This window comes from Arachis stenosperma, chromosome 10 (genome assembly GCF_014773155.1).
Source record: "Arachis stenosperma cultivar V10309 chromosome 10, arast.V10309.gnm1.PFL2, whole genome shotgun sequence".
Lineage (NCBI taxonomy): Eukaryota > Viridiplantae > Streptophyta > Magnoliopsida > Fabales > Fabaceae > Arachis > Arachis stenosperma.
In genome coordinates this window covers 97712240-97730136 of record NC_080386.1, presented here as the reverse complement: position 1 = coordinate 97730136, position 17897 = coordinate 97712240, and the positions used below count along the sequence as shown (strand labels likewise).

Below are 17897 nucleotides of genomic sequence, written 5' to 3'. Positions count from 1 at the left end.
GAGAAAGACAATAGAAGAAGCTAAAGAGCTCATTGATACAGTTGCCAGAAATCAGCATCTGTACCTAAGCAGTGAACCTTCCATGAAAGAAGAGGTTAAAACAGTAACTGCTAAATTGAGTCCTACAGAACAAGTTACTGAATTCAATCAGCAACTGGATTTTCTAACAAAACAGCTAGCCGAATTCAAGGAAATACTACAAGAAACAAGAATGGCTAATATGAATATAGAAGTACAGTTGAAGCAAACAGAATAGCAGTTATCAAAACAAATAACAGAAGAGTGCCAAGCAGTTCAATTAAGAAGTGGGAAAACATTAAATAGCTCACTTCAAGATAGCAGGAAGCCAAGAAATGAGCAAACTAACCAAAATCCCTCTGAGGACAGTAAGAGCCCAGAGAGGAATAATTCTGGCACTCAAACGCTAGAGAATGGGTGGAAAGCTGGCGTTGAACGCCCAAACCATGCTCAGTCCTGGCGGTCAACGCCAGAAACAAGCAAGGATTTGGCGTTGAACGCCCAAAGGGAGCACAGTTCTGGCGTTCAGACGCCAGAAACAAGTAAGGAGTTGGCGTCTAACGCCACTCCAACTTCCACCCCTGGCATTCAAATGCCAGTGGGGGATCAGACACATACAAGTACTGATAATAACCCATCTAAAAAGGCTTCTCAACCCACATCTGTAGGCAATAAACCTGCAGCAACTAAGGTTGAGGAATACAAAGCCAAAATGCCTTATCCTCAGAAACTCTGCCAAGCGAAACAGGATAAGCAATTTTCCCTCTTTGCAGACTATCTCAGGACTCTTGAAATAAAAATTCCGTTTGCAGAGGCACTTGAGCAAATACCCTCTTATGCTAAGTTCATGAAAGAGATCTTAAGTCATAAGAAGGATTGGAGGGAAAGTAAAAAAGTTTACCTAACTGAAGAATGCAGTGCAGTCATTCTGAAAAGCCTACCTGAGAAGCTCAAAGATCCCGGAAGCTTTATGATACTATGCACATTAGAGGGTACTTGTACCAAGCAAGCTCTATGTGATCTTGGGGCAAGTATCAACCTAATACCTGCATCTAATATCAAAAAGCTTGGTTTGACTAAAGAAGTCAAACCAACCCGGATATGTCTCCAACTTGCTGATGGCTCCATTAAATACCCATCAGGCGTGATTGAAGACATGATTGTCAAGGTTGGGCCATTTGCCTTTCCTACTGACTTTGTGGTGCTAGAAATGGAGGAGCACAAGAGTGCAACTCTCATTCTAGGAAGACCTTTCCTAGCAACTGGCCGAACCCTTATTGACGTTCAAAAAGGGGAAGTAACCCTGAGAGTCAATGAAGATGAGTTCAAGTTGAATGTTGTCAAAGCTATTGGTGCACGAAATTGTGATCAATACTTTTCAAAACATAAACAATCCCTAGTAATGGCTCCAAAGACTTGGTGCTCAATACCATGGCATAAACACAACTTCGCACAACTAACCAGCAAGTGCACTGGGTCGTCCAAGTAATAAACCTTACGCGAGTAAGGGTCGATCCCACGGAGATTGGTGGTATGAAGCAAGCTATGGTCACCTTGTAAATCTCAGTCAGGCAGACTCAAATGGGTATAGTGGTAAACGAATAAAGTAATAAGATAAAGATAGAGATACTTATGTATATCATTGGTGAGAGCTTCAGATAAGCGTATGAAGATGCCTTCCCTTCCGTCTCTCTGCTTTCCTACTGTCTTCATCCAATCCTTCTTACTCCTTTCCATGGCAAGCTTGTGTAGGGTTTCACCGTTGTCAGTGGCTACCTCCCATCCTCTCAGTGAAAATACGTCCCTGATGCTCTGTCACAGCGTAGGCTAATCATCTGTCGGTTCTCGGTCCGGCCGGAATAGAATCCAGTGATTCTTTTGCGTCTGTCACTAACGCCCCGCCTTTCGGAGTTTGAAGCACGTCACAGTCATTCAATCATTGAATCCTACTCAGAATACCACAGACAAGGTTAGACCTTCCGGATTCTCTTGAATGCCGCCATCAGTTCTTGCCTATACCACGAAGACTCTGATCTCACGGAATGGCTGGCTCGTTTGTCAGGCGAGCACTCGGTTGTCAGGCGATCAACCATGCATCATGCAATCAGAAATCCAAGAGATATTCACTAAGCCTCAAATGCTTGTAGAACAAGAATGGTTGTCAGTTACCTTGTTCATAGGTGAGAATGATGATGAGTGTCAATCATCACCTTCATCAAGTTGAAGAACAAGTGATATCTTGGACAAAGAACAAGCGGAATTGAATAGAAGAACAATAGTAATTGCATTAATACTCGAGGTACAGCAGAGCTCCACACCTTAATCTATGGTGTGTAGAAACTCCACCGTTGAAAATACATAAGAACAAGGTCTAGGCATGGCCGAATGGCCAGCCTCCCAAATGATCTAAGATAGCATAAAATTAGAAGATAGCTACCAAGATTCCTAGATGAAAATACAATAGTAAAAGGTCCTACTTATAGAAAACTAGTAGCCTAAGGTGTACAAAGATGAGTAAATGACATAAAAATCCACTTCCGGGCCCACTTGGTGTGTGCTTGGGCTGAGCAATGAAGCATTTTCGTGTAGAGACTCTTCTTGGAGTTAAACGCCAGCTTTTATGCCAGTTTGGGCGTTTAACTCCCAATTAGGTGCCAGTTCCGGCGTTTAACGCTGGAATTTCTTGAGGTGACTTTGAACGCCGGTTTGGGCCATCAAATCTTGGGCAAAGTATGGACTATCATATATTGCTGGAAAGCCCAGGATGTCTACTTTCCAACGCCGTTGAGATCGCGCCAATTGGGCTTCTGTAGCTCCAGAAAATCCACTTCGAGTGCAGGGAGATCAGAATCCAACAGCATCTGCAGTCCTTTTCAGTCTCTGAATCAGATTTTTGCTCAGAACCTTCAATTTCAGCCAGAAAATACCTGAAATCACAGAAAAACACACAAACTCATAGTAAAGTCCAGAAAAGTGAATTTTAACTAAAAACTAATAAAAATATACTAAAAACTAACTAGATCATACTAAAAACAATGCCAAAAAGCGTATAAATTATCCGCTCATCACAACACCAAACTTAAATTGTTGCTTGTCCCCAAGCAACTGAAGATCAAATAGGATAAAAAGAAGAGAATATGCAATGAACTCCAAAAACATCTATGAAGATCAGTATTAATTAAATGAGCGGGGCTTTTAGCTTTTTGCCTCTGAATAGTTTTCGCATCTCACTTTATCCTTTGGAACTCAGAATGATTGGCTTCTTTAGGAACTCAGAATCCAGATAGTGTTATTGATTCTCCTAGTTAAGTATGATGATTCTTGAACACAGCTACTTTATTGAGTCTTGGCTGTGGCCCAAAGCACTCTGTCTTCCAGTATTACCACCGGATACATACATGCCACAGACACATAATTGGGTGAACCTTTTCAGATTGTGACTCAGCTTTGCTAAAGTCCCCAATTAGAGGTGTCCAGGGTTCTTAAGCACACTCTTATTGCCTTGGATCACAACTTTATTTCTTTCTTTTTCTTTCTTTTTCTCTTTTTTTTTCGGTTTTTTTTTTCGCTTGCTTCCTTCTTCTTTTTTTTTTGTATTCACTGCTTTTTCTTGCTTCAAGAATCATTTTTATGATTTTTCAGATCCTCAGTAACATGTCTCCTTTTTCATCATTCTTTCAAGAGCCAACATTCATGAACCACAAATTCAAAAGACATATGCACTGTTCAAGCATACATTCAGAGAACAAAAGTGTTGCCACCACATCAAAATAATTAAACTGTTATAAAATTCAAAATTCATGCAATTCTTTTTCTTTTTCAATTAAGAACAATTCTTAAGAAAGGTGATGGATTCATAGGACATTCATAACTTTAAAGGCATAGACACTAAGATACTAATGATCACAAGACACAAACATGGATAAACATAAGCATAAAAATTCGAAAAATAGAAGAATAAAGAACAAGGAAATCAAGGAACGGGTCCACCTTAGTGATGGCGGCTCTTCCTTCCTCTTGAAGGTCCTATGGAGTGCTTGAGCTCCTCAATGTCTCTTCCTTGCCTTTGTTGCTCCTCTCTCATGATTCTTTGATCTTCTCTTATTTCATGGAGGAGAATGGAGTGTTCTTGGTGCTCCACCCTTAGTTGTCCCATGTTGGAACTCAATTCTCCTAGGGAGGTGTTTAGTTGCTCCCAATAGTCTTGTGGAGGAAAGTGCATCCCTTGAGGCATCTCAGGGATCTCATGATGAGAGGGGTCTCTTGTGTGCTCCATCCTTTTCTTGGTAATGGGCTTATCCTCATCAATGGTGATGTCTCCCTCTATGTCAACTCCAACTGAATAACAGAGGTGACAAATGAGGTGAGGAAAGGCTAACCTTGCTAAGGTAGAGGACTTATCCGCCACCTTGTAGAGTTCTTGGGCTATGACCTCATGAACTTCCACTTCTTCTCCAATCATGATGCTATGGATCATGATGGCCCGGTCTAAAGTAACTTCGGACCGGTTGCTAGTGGGAATGATTGAGCGTTGGATAAACTCCAACCATCCTCTAGCCACGGGTTTGAGGTCATGCCTTCTCAATTGAACCGGCTTGCCTCTTGAATCTCTCTTCCATTGTGCGCCCTCTTCACATATGATTGTGAGGACTTGGTCCAACCTTTGATCAAAGTTGACCCTTCTTGTGTAAGGATGTTCATCTCCTTGCATCATAGGCAAGTTGAACGCCACCCTCACACTTTCCGGACTAAAATCCAAGTATTTCCCCCGAACCATAGTAAGATAATTCTTTGGATCCGGGTTCACACTTTGATCATGGTTCTTGGTGATCCATGCATTGGCATAGAACTCTTGAACCATCAAGATTCCGACTTGTTGAATGGGGTTGGTAAGCACTTCCCAACCTCTTCTTCGGATCTCATGGCGGATCTCCGGATATTCACCCTTTTTGAGTGAAAAGGGGACCTCGGGGATCACCTTCTTCAAGGCCACAACTTCATAGAAGTGGTCTTGATGCACCCTTGAGATGAATCTATCCATCTCCCATGACTCGGAGGTGGAAGCTTTTGCCTTCCCTTTCCTCTTTCTAGAGGTTTCTCCGGCCTTGGATGCCATAATGGTTATGGAAAAACGAAAAAGCAATGCTTTTACCACACCAAACTTAAAATGTTTGCTCGTCCTCGAGCAAAAGAAGAAAGAAGAGAGTAGAAGAAGAAGAAATGATGAAGAGGGAGATGGTGGTGTATTCGGCCAAAGAGGGGGAGAAGTGTTGTGTAGGTTGTGTGAAAATGAAGGGGTTAAGAAGGGTTTATATAGGAGAGAGGGGAGATGAGGTTCGGCCATTATGGGTGGGTTTGGGAGGGAAAGTGGTTTGAATTTGAAGGGTGAGGTTGGTGGGGTTTTATGAAGGATGGATGTGAGTGGTGAAGAGAAAGATGGGATTTGATAGGTGAAGGGTTTTTGGGGAAGAGGTGTTGAGGTGATTGGTGAATGGGGGAAGAAGAGAGAGAGTGGTGGTGGGGTCCTGTGGGGTCCACAGATCCTGTGGTGTCAAGAAAAAGTCATCCCTGCACCAAATGGCATCAAAATTCACGTTTTGAGCCATTGCTGGCGTTAAACGCCGGGCTGGTGCCCATTCCTGGCGTTTAACGCCAGGTTCTTGCCCTTTTCTGGCGTTTAACGCCAGTCTGGTGCCCCTTTCTGGCGTTAAACGCCCAGAATGGTGCCAGACTGGGCGTTAAACGCCCAACTGCTAGGCTTACTGGCATTTGAACGCCAGCAGCATCTTCCTCCAGGGTGTGCTGTTTTTCTTCCTGTTTTTCATTCTGTTTTTGCTTTTTCAATTAATTTTGTGACTTCTTATGATCATCAACCTACAAAATAAAATAAAATAACAAAAGAAAATATGTAAAATATAATATTGGGTTGCCTCCCAACAAGCGCTTCTTTAATGTCAGTAGCTTGACAGAGGACTCTCATGGAGCCTCACAGATACTCAGAGCAATGTTGGAACCTCCCAACACCAAACTTAGAGTTTGAATGTGGGGGTTCAACACCAAACTTAGAGTTTGGTTGTGGCCTCCCAACACCAAACTTAGAGTTTGACTGTGGGGGCTCTGTTTGTCTCTGAATTGAGAGAAGCTCTTCATGCTTCCTCTCCATGGTGACAGAGGGATATCCTTGAGCCTTAAACACAAAGGATTCTCCATTCACTTGAATGATCAGTTTACCTCTATCAACATCAATCACAGCCTTTGCTGTGGCTAGGAAAGGTCTGCCAAGGATGATGGTTTCATCCATGCATTTCCTAGTCTCTAGGACTATGAAATCAGTAGGGATGTAATGGTCTTCAATCTTAACCAAAACATTCTCTACAAGTCCATAAGCTTGTTTTCTTGAGTTGTCTGCCATCTCTGGTGAGATTTTTGCAGCTTGTACCTCAAAGATCCTTAGCTTCTCCATTACTGAGAGAGGCATGAGGTTTACACTTGACCCTAAGTCACACAGAGCCTTCTTGAAGGTCATGGTGCCTATGGTACAAGGTATGGAAAACTTCCCAGGGTCTTGTCTCTTTTGAGGTAATTTCTGCCTAGACAAGTCATCCAGTTCTTTGGTGAGCAAAGGAGGTTCATCCTCCCAAGTCTCATTTTCAAATAACTTGTCATTTAGCTTCATGATTGCTCCAAGGTATTTAGCAACTTGCTCTTCAGTGACATACTCATCCTCTTCAGAGGAAGAATACTCATCAGAGCTCATGAAAGGCAGAAGTAAGTCCAATGGAATCTCTATGGTCTCATTTTGAGTCCCAGATTCCCATGGTTCCTCATTGGGGAACTCATTGGAGGCTAGTGCACGCCCATTGAGGTCTTCCTCAGTGGCGTTCACTTCCTCCCCTTCCTCTCCAAATTCGGCCATATTGATGGCTTTGCACTCTCCTTTTGGATTTTCTTCTGTGTTGCTTGGAAGAGTACTTGGAGGGAGTTCAGTAACTTTCTTGCTCAGCTGTCCCACTTGTCCTTCCAAATTCCTAATGGAAGACCTTGTTTCAGTCATGAAACTTTGAGTGGTTTTGATTAGATCAGAGACCATGGTTGCTAAGTCAGAGGGGTTCTGCTTAGAATTCTCTGTCTGTTGCTGAGAAGATGATGGAAAAGGCTTGCCATTGCTAAACCTGTTTCTTCCACCATTGTTGTTGTTGAAACCTTGTTGAGGTCTCTCTTGATTCTTCCATGAGAGATTTGGGTGATTTCTCCATGAAGAATTATAGGTGTTACCATAGGGTTCTCCTAGGTAATTCACCTCTTCCATTGAAGGGTTCTCAGGATCATAAGCTTCTTCCTCAGATGAAGCATCCTTAGTACTGCCAGGTGCATGTTGCATTCCAGACAGACTTTGAGAAATCAAATTGACTTGTTGAGTCAATATTTTATTTTGAGCCAAAATGGCGTTTAGAGTATCAATCTCAAGAACTCCTTTCTTCTGACTTGTCCCATTGTTCACAGGATTTCTCTCAGAAGTGTACATGAATTGGTTATTTGCAACCATTTCAATGAGCTCTTGAGCTTCTGTAGGCGTCTTCTTCAGATGAAGAGATCCTCCAGCAGAGCTATCCAAGGACATCTTAGATAGTTCAGAGAGACCATCATAGAAAATACCTATGATGCTCCATTCAGAAAGCATGTCAGAAGGACATTTTCTGATCAATTGTTTGTATCTTTCCCAAGCCTCATAGAGGGATTCTCCATCCTTCTGTCTGAAGGTTTGGACTTCCACTCTAAGCTTACTCCATCTTTGTGGTGGAAAGAACTTTGCCAAGAAGGCATTGACTAGCTTTTCCCAAGAGTCCAGGCTTTCTTTAGGTTGAGAGTCCAACCATATTCTAGCTCTGTCTCTTACAGCAAAAGGGAATAGCATCAGTCTATAGACCTCAGGGTCTACCCCATTAGTCTTGACTGTGTCACAGATTTGTAAGAATTCAGCTAAGAACTGATGAGGATCTTCCATTGGAAGTCCATGGAACTTGCAATTCTGTTGCATTAGAGAAACTAATTGAGGTTTAAGCTCAAAGTTGTTTGCTCCAATGGCAGGGATAGAGATGCTTCTCCCATAGAAGTCGGGAGTGGGTGCAGTAAAGTCACCCAGCACCTTCCGTGCATTGTTTGCATTATTGTTGTTTTCGGCTGCCATGTCTTCTTCTTCTTTGAAGAATTCGGTCAGGTCCTCTAAAGAGAGTTGTGCTTTGGCTTCTCTTAGCTTTCTCTTCAAGGTCCTTTCGGGTTCAGGGTCAGCTTCAACAAGAATGCCTTTGTCTCTGCTCCTGCTCATATGAAAGAGAAGAGAACAAGAAAATGTGGAATCCTCTATGTTACAGTATAGAGATTCCTTGAGGTGTCAGAGGAAAAGAGAAATAGAAAGAAGAAGGAGAAGAAGAATTCGAACTTTAATTAGATAAGGTTCGAATTGTGCATTGAGAAGGATTGGTACTCCATAAATAGAAGGATGTGAGAAGGAGGGAAGTAATTTTTCGAAAATTAATTAAAATATTTTGAAAACATTTTTGAAAAACACTAATTGATTTTCGAAAATAAAAGTGGAAAAGAAATCAAGTGATTTTTGAAAAAGATTTTTAAATTAGAAATCAAAAGATTTGATTGAAAACTATTTTGAAAAAGATGTGGTTAAGAAGATATGATTGGTTTTAAAAAGATGTGATTGAAAAGATATGATTTGAAAACAATTTTAAAAAGATATGATTTAAAAACAATTTTAAAAAGATATGATTTGAAAACAATTAAAAAAAAGATTTGATTTTAAAAATTAATGACTTGCCTAACAAGAAAAGATATGATTCAAACATGAAACCTTCCTCAACAGAAAAGGCAAAAAACGTTCAATCAAATCATTAATTGTTAGTAAGTATCTTTGAAAAAGGAAAGAAATTAATTTTGAAAACATTTGATTGAAAAGATATGATTTGAAAAAGATTTGATTTTGAAAAACTTTGAAAACTTGAAAAAAATTGATTTTGAAAACAAAATCTCCCCCCTAGCACCATCCTGGCGTTAAACGCCCAGAATGGTATCCATTCTGGCATTTAACGCCCAAAATGCACCCTTTTTGGGCGTTAAACGCCCAACCAGGTACCCTGGCTGGCGTTTAAACGCCAGTCTGTCTTCTTCACTGGGCATTTTCGAATGCTCAGCTTTTTCTATATAATTCCTCTGCAGTATGTTCTGAATCTTCAATTCTCTGTATTATTGACTTGAAAAGACACAAAATAAAAAATATTTTTGGATTTTTTTAATAATCAAATGCAACAAGAATCAAATAACATGCATGCAAGACACCAAACTTAGCAGTTTGTATACTATTGACACTATATGAGACACATAAACACTCAAGTCAAAAGAATTCAAAGATCAGAGTAAGAGATCATCAAGAATTACTTGAAGATCCTTAAGACACATGAATGAATGCATGCAATTGACACCAAACTTAAGATGAGACTCTAGACTCAGGCAAGAAAAAAAAAGAGAAGAAATAGAAAATACTTGATGTTTCTTGTTTCTTAAAAGAAAAATTTTTTTGGTTTTTATGATTTTGTAAATTTTTTTTGTGATTTTCGAAAATTAAGTGGAAAAAGACATCAAAATTCTCAATGAGAATTCCAGGAATCAGTGCAATGCTAGTCTAAGACTCCGGTCCAGGAATTAGACATGGCTTCACAGCCAGCCAAGCTTTCAGAGAAAGCTTCGGTCCAAAACACTAGACATGGCCAAAGGCCAGCCAAGCCTTAGCAGATCACTGCTCCAAAAGCAAGATCAACAAGCTCTTGTGATGATAAGTTGAAACCTCGGTCCAATGAAATTAGACATGGCTTTACAGCCAGCCAGATTTCAGCAAATCATCATGAAACTCTAGAATTCATCTTCAAGAATTTCGAAAAAAATAAATGCCTAATCTAAGCAACAAGATGAACCGTTAGTTGTCCATACACAAGAACAATCCCCGGCAACGGCGCCAAAAACTTGGTGCACGAAATTGTGATCAATACTTTTCAAAACATAAACAATCCCCAGTAATGGCTCCAAAGACTTGGTGCTCAATACCATGGCATAAACACAACTTCGCACAACTAACCAGCAAGTGCACTGGGTCGTCCAAGTAATAAACCTTACGCGAGTAAGGGTCGATCCCACGGAGATTGGTGGTATGAAGCAAGCTATGGTCACCTTGTAAATCTCAGTCAGGCAGACTCAAATGGGTATAGTGGTAAACGAATAAAGTAATAAGATAAAGATAGAGATACTTATGTATATCATTGGTGAGAGCTTCTGATAAGCGTATGAAGATGCCTTCCCTTCCGTCTCTCTGCTTTCCTACTGTCTTCATCCAATCCTTCTTACTCCTTTCCATGGCAAGCTTGTGTAGGGTTTCACCGTTGTCAGTGGCTACCTCCCATCCTCTCAGTGAAAATACGTCCCTGATGCTCTGTCACAGCATAGGCTAATCATCTGTCGGTTCTCGGTCCGGCCGGAATAGAATCCAGTGATTCTTTTGCGTCTGTCACTAACGCCCCGCCTTTCGGAGTTTGAAGCACGTCACAGTCATTCAATCATTGAATCCTACTCAGAATACCACAGACAAGGTTAGACCTTCCGGATTCTCTTGAATGCCGCCATCAGTTCTTGCCTATACCACGAAGACTCTGATCTCACGGAATGGCTGGCTCGTTTGTCAGGCGAGCACTCGGTTGTCAGGCGATCAACCATGCATCATGCAATCAGAAATCCAAGAGATATTCACTAAGCCTCAAATGCTTGTAGAACAAGAATGGTTGTCAGTCACCTTGTTCATAGGTGAGAATGATGATGAGTGTCAATCATCACCTTCATCAAGTTGAAGAACAGTGATATCTTGGACAAAGAACAAGCGGAATTGAATAGAAGAACAATAGTAATTGCATTAATACTCGAGGTACAGCAGAGCTCCACACCTTAATCTATGGTGTGTAGAAACTCCACCGTTGAAAATACATAAGAACAAGGTCTAGGCATGGCCGAATGGCCAGCCTCCCAAATGATCTAAGATAGCATAAAATTAGAAGATAGCTACCAAGATTCCTAGATGAAAATACAATAGTAAAAGGTCCTACTTATAGAAAACTAGTAGCCTAAGGTGTACAAAGATGAGTAAATGACATAAAAATCCACTTCCGGGCCCACTTGGTGTGTGCTTGGGCTGAGCAATGAAGCATTTTCGTGTAGAGACTCTTCTTGGAGTTAAACGCCAGCTTTTATGCCAGTTTGGGCGTTTAACTCCCAATAGTGCCAGTTCCGGCGTTTAACGCTGGAATTTCTTGAGGTGACTTTGAACGCCGGTTTGGGCCATCAAATCTTGGGCAAAGTAGGACTATCATATATTGCTGGAAAGCCCAGGATGTCTACTTTCCAACGCCGTTGAGAGCGCGCCAATTGGGCTTCTGTAGCTCCAGAAAATCCACTTCGAGTGCAGGGAGGTCAGAATCCAACAGCATCTGCAGTCCTTTTCAGTCTCTGAATCAGATTTTTGCTCAGAACCTTCAATTTCAGCCAGAAAATACCTGAAATCACAGAAAAACACACAAACTCATAGTAAAGTCCAGAAAAGTGAATTTTAACTAAAAACTAATAAAAATATACTAAAAACTAACTAGATCATACTAAAAACATACTAAAAACAATGCCAAAAAGCGTATAAATTATCCGCTCATCAGCTATGCAGCATCCAGACACTCCAAATGACTGCATGAGCATTGATATTATTGACTCTCTGGTAAAAAAGATCATCATGACTGAGAGTCTCAAATCAGAACTGGAAGATATCTTTAAAGATGTTCAGCCTGATCTGGAGGAATCAGAGAGAATAATAGAACCTCTGAAAATCCCTCAGGAAAAAGAGAAACCTCCTAAACCCGAGCTCAAACCATTACCACCATCCTTGAAATATGCATTTCTGGGTGAAGGTGATACCTTTCCTGTAATCATAAGCTCTACCTTAGAGCCACAGGAAGAGGAAGCACTAATTCAAGTGCTAAAGACACACAAGACAGCTCTTGGGTGATCCATCAGTGATCTTAAGGGCATTAGCCCCGCCAGATGCATAACCATAGCTTGCTTCAAGCCAACAATCTCCGTGGGATCGACCTTTACTCACGTAAGGTATTACTTGGACGACCCAGTGCACTTGCTGGTTAGTTGTGTGGATTGCAAAAGTGTGATTGCAATTTCGTGCACCAAGTTTTTGGCGCCGTTGCCGGGGACTGTTTGAGTTTGAACAACTAAAGGTTTATTTTGTTGCTTAGATTAGGAATAGAGTATTGATGCTATAGAGTCATTAAATTTGAGTCCTTTAATTTCTCTTCAAAAATTTTTCAAAAATATTACTTTTCCTTATTAATTTTTAATTTTTCGTGAGTTAGTGTCTTGTTCTAAGTTTGGTGTCAATTGCATATTTTATATTTTCCTTTTAAATTTTTGAATTTGTGTTCTTTAATCTTTAAGTTGTTCTTGTTTATTTTTCTTGTTTGATTTTTAGTTTTTCTTGTTCTGTGTCTTTTCTTGTTTTTCTTGTTCTTTTCCAAAGCATTAGTCTTCCAAATATATATATATATATTCCTCTTCAAAACAAGTGTGACCTTTACTGCCCAATTGGCTAGAGCGTTGGTCTATGTTCTTGGTAATTGGGTATCTTCTTTTTAAAATCTTTTTCAAAAATAATTTTTCTTTGATTGAATCTTGTGCCAAACTTTAAGTTTGGTGTTTTATTGTTAATCTTTTTATAATTTTCGAAAATTTTATTGAAGTTTTCTAAAAATTTTAAGTTTGGTGTTCTTCCTTTTGTTCTTATTGTTCTTGTGAATCTTCAAAGTGTTGTTGAGTCTTCTTTGTGTTTTGATCTTAAAATTTTTAAGTTTGGTGTTCCTTGGTGTTTTCCCTCCAAAATTTTCGAAAACAAGGAGGATTAGATCTAAAAATTTTAAGTCTTGTGTCTTTTGTGTTTTTTCTCTTTCATCATAAAATTCAAAATTCAAAAAAATATATATATTTTCTAACTATTTTTAAGCCACAATTTTGAATTTTTTTATATAAAAATTCAGATTTTAATTTCAAAAATATCCTAACCACTTTCTCTCTCCTCATTTTTTCGAAAGTTTTCAAAAAAAATAATAATAATAATTTCAAATTTTTATTTTTATTTTTTTTTTATTTCAAAAATTTATTTCTTTTTATTTATTATTTTAGTTTTTATTTTATTTTATTTTGTTATTTCAGAAATTAATTTTTTTTATATAATAAAATAAATAAAATTTAAATCCACATTACCTCCTTTACTCCAACATGGACCTAAGTGGAAATGAACAGTCCAGAAGGACTCCGGGGTCATATGCTAACCCCACTACTGCTTCATATGGGAGTAGTATCTGTATACCCTCCATCAGAGTCAGTAGTTTTAAGTTAAATCCTCAGCTCATCATCATGGTACAGCAAAGTTGCTAGTATTCTATTTTTCCACAGGAAAAACCTACAGAGTTTCTGGCACAGTTTTTACAAATTGTAGACACAGTACATGATAAGGAGGTAGATCAGGATGTCTACAGACTATTACTATTCTCATTTGCTGTAAAAGACCAAGCTAAGAGGTGGTTAAATAACCAACCTAAGGACAGTAAAAAGACATGGAAACAGCTGTTAGAAAAATTCCTGAATCACTATTTTCCTCCAAAATGGATGACACAGCTAAGGCTGAGCATCCAAGGCTTCAAAAAAGAAGATAATGAATCTCTTTATGATGCTTGGGAGAGATACAGAGAGATGCTAAGAAAATGCCCCTCTGAAATGTTTTCAGAGTGGGTGCAGTTAGACATCTTCTACTATGGGCTTACAAAAAGAGCTCAGATTTCTCTGGACCACTCAGCTGGTGGATCTATACACATGAGAAAGATAATAGAAGAAGCTCAAGAGGTCATTGATACAGTTGCCAGAAATCAGCATCTGTACCTAAGCAGTGAACCTTCCATGAAAGAAGAGGTTAAAACAGTAACTGCTGAATTGAGTCCTACAGAACAAGTTACTGAATTCAATCAGCAACTGGATTTTCTAACAAAACAGCTAGCCGAATTCAAGGAAATACTACAAGAAACAAGAATGGCTAATATGAATATGAAAGTACAGTTGAAGCAAACAGAATAGCAGTTATCAAAACAAATAACAGAAGAGTGCCAAGCAGTTCAATTAAGAAGTGGGAAAACATTAAATAGCTCACTTCAAGATAGCAGGAAGCCAAGAAATGAGAAAACTAACCAAAATCCCTCTGAGGACAGTAAGAGCCCAGAGAGGAATAATTCTGGCACTCAAACGCCAGAGAATGGGTGGAAAGCTGGCGTTGAACGCCCAAACCATGCTCAGTCCTGGCGGTCAACGCCAGAAACAAGCAAGGATTTGGCGTTGAACGCCCAAAGGGAGCACAGTTCTGGCGTTCAGACGCCAGAAATAAGTAAGGAGTTGGCGTCTAACGCCACTCCAACTTCCACCCCTGGCATTCAAATGCCAGTGGGGGATCAGACACATACAAGTACTGATAATAACCCATCTAAAAAGGCTTCTCAACCCACATCTGTAGGCAATAAACCTGCAGCAACTAAGGTTGAGGAATACAAAGCCAAAATGCCTTATCCTCAGAAACTCCGCCAAGCGGAACAGGATAAGCAATTTGCCCGCTTTGCAAACTATCTCAGGACTCTTGAAATAAAGATTTTGTTTTCAGAGGCACTTGAGCAAATACCCTCTTATGCTAAGTTCATGAAAGAGATCTTAAGTCATAAGAAGGATTGGAGGGAAACTGAAAAAGTTTACCTCACTGAAGAATGCAGTGCAGTCATTCTGAAAAGCTTACCTGAGAAGCTCAAAGATCCCGGAAGCTTTATGATACCATGCACATTAGAGAGTACTTGTACCAAGCAAGCTCTATGTGATCTTGGGGCAAGTATCAACCTAATACCTGCATCTAATATCAAAAAGCTTGGTTTGACTGAAGAAGTCAAACCAACCCAGATATGTCTCCAACTTGCTGATGGCTCAATTAAATACCCATCAGGCATGATTGAAGACATGATTGTCAAGGTTGGGCCATTTGCCTTTCCTACTGACTTTGTGGTGCTGGAAATAGAGGAGCACAAGAGTGCAACTCTCATTCTAGGAAGACCTTTCCTAGCAACTGACCGAACCCTTATTGACGTCTAAAAAGGGGAAGTAACCCTGAGAGTCAATGAAGATGAGTTCAAGTTGAATGTTGTCAAAGCTATGTGGTGCACGAAATTGCAATCACACTTTTGCAATCCCGCACAACTAACCAGCAAGTGCACTGGGTCGTCCAAGTAATACCTTACGTGAGTAAGGGTCGATCCCACGGAGATTGTCGGCTTGAAGCAAGCTATGGTATCTTGTAAATCTTAGTCAGGATATCAGAAATTATCAGGATTGATTGTGAAAAGCAAAAGAACATGAAATAAGTACTTGTTCTGCAGTAATGGAGAATAGGTTGAGGTTTTGGAGATGCTCCATCTTCTGAATCTCTGCTTTCCTACTGTCTTCTTCATCAAACACGCAAGGCTCCTTCCATGGCAAGCTGTATGTAGGGTTTCACTGTTGTCAGTGGCTACCTCCCATCCTCTCAGTGAAAACGTTCCTATGCTCTGTCACAGCATGGCTAATCATCTGTCGGTTCTCGGTCAGGCCGGAATAGAATCCATTGATTCTTTTGCGTCTGTCACTAACGCCCCGCCTGCTAGGAGTTTGAAGCACGTCACAGTCATTCAGTCATTGAATCCTACTCAGAATACCACAGACAAGGTTTAGACCTTCCGGATTCTCTTGAATGCCGCCATCAGTTCTAGCTTATACCACGAAGATTCTGGTTAAGGAATCCAAGAGATATCTACTCAATCTAAAGTAGAACAGGGGTGGTTGTCAGGCACATGTTCATAGTTGAGAATGATGATGAGTGTCACGGATCATCACATTCATCCGGGTTAAGAGCAAGTGATATCTTAGAATGGAAGCAAGCATGATTGAATAAGAAACAGTAGTAATTGCATTAATCCATCAAGACACAGCAGAGCTCCTCACCCCCAACCATGGGGTTTAGAGACTCATGCCGTGGAAGGTACACAAAGAAACGTGTAAAGTGTCATGAGGTTCAGATACAATGTCAAAAGATCCTATTAAAAGTAGACTAGTAACCTAGGGTGTACAGAAATGAGTAAATGACGTAAAAATCCACTTCTGGGTCCACTTGGTGTGTGCTTGGGCTGAGCAGTGAAGCATTTTCGTGTAGAGACCTTTTCTGGAGTTAAACGCCAGCTTTCATGCCAGTTTGGGCGTTTAACTCCAAGTTTTATGCCAGTTCCAGCGTTAAACGCTGGAATTCCTGAGGCTGATTTGCCACGCCGGTTTGGGCCATCAAATCTTGGGCAAAGTATGGACTATCATATATTGCGGGAAAGCCCAGGATGTCTACTTTCCAACGCCGTTGAGAGCGCGCCAATTGGGCTTCTGTAGCTCCAGAAAATCCACTTCGAGTGCAGGGAGGTCAGAATCCAACAGCATCTGCAGTCCTTTTCAGTCTCTGAATCAGATTTTTGCTCAGAACCTTCAATTTCAGTCAGAGAATACCTGAAATCACAGAAAAACACACAAACTCATAGTAAAGTCCAGAAAAGTGAATTTTAACTAAAAACTACTAAAAATATACTAAAAACTAACTAAAAGATACTAAAAACATACTAAAAACAATGCCAAAAAGGGTACAAATTATCCGCTCATCACAACACCAAACTTAAATTGTTGCTTGTCCCCAAGCAACTGAAAATCAAAATAGAATAAAAAGAAGAGAATATACTATAGACTCCAAAATATCAAAGAAACATAGTTCCAATTAGATGAGCGGGACTAGTAGCTTTTTGCCTCCGAACAGTTTTGGCATCTCACTCTATCCTTTGAAGTCCAGAATGATTGGCATCTATGAGAACTCAGAACTCAGATAGTGTTATTGATTCTCCTAGTTAAGTATAATGATTCTTGAACATAGCTAGTGTATGAGTCTTGGCTGTGGCCCAAAGCACTCTGTCTTCCAGTATTACCACCGGATACATACATGCCACAGACACATAATTGGGTGAACCTTTTTAGATTGTGACTCAGCTTTGCTAGAGTCCCCAATTAGAGGTGTCCAAGGTTCTTAAGCACACTCTTTTTGCCTTGGTTCACAACTTTATTTCTTTCTTTTTCTTTCTTTTTCTCTTTTTTTTTTCGAATTTTTTTTTTTTTGCTTCAAGAATCAATTTGATGATTTTTCAGATCCTCAATAACAGTTCTCTTTCTCCTCATTCTTTCAAGAGCCAACAATTTTAACATTCTCAAAACAACAAATTCAAAAGACATATGCACTGTTCAAGCATTCATTCAGAAAACAAAAAGTGTTGTCACCACATCAAACTAATTCAACTAGTTTCAAGGATAAATTTCGAAATCCTGTACTTCTTGTTCTTTTGTGATTAAGGCATTTTTCATTTAAGAGAGGTGATGGATTCATAGGACATGCATAACTTTAAGGCATAAACTTCAAATTTTATTAATTATGAATTAAGAACAAGACTCAGAAAATAAATATAAGATGAAACTAGAAATAGGAAACAAAACAAAAAAAACGCAAAACATAGGCTCCTAATGATAGTGGTTTTCACAGAGTTAGGGCTCAACAACCTTGATTTTGAGAAGTGGATGCTCCCTCAGCTTGAGAGGAGAGCTTTTGGCGTTTCATCTCTTGGAGTTCACGCCCC

At 39.9% G+C, this 17897-nt stretch overlaps 1 non-coding gene across 1 annotated transcript; it reads left to right on the top strand.

The window, feature by feature from the left end:
- Window positions 1–7693: 7693 nt before the first annotated feature.
- Window positions 7694–7801, top strand: LOC130958533 (small nucleolar RNA R71). The gene has a single exon (XR_009077648.1). It is a non-coding gene; the product is annotated as a small nucleolar RNA R71 (small nucleolar RNA).
- The last annotated feature ends 10096 nt before the right edge of the window (window positions 7802–17897 follow it).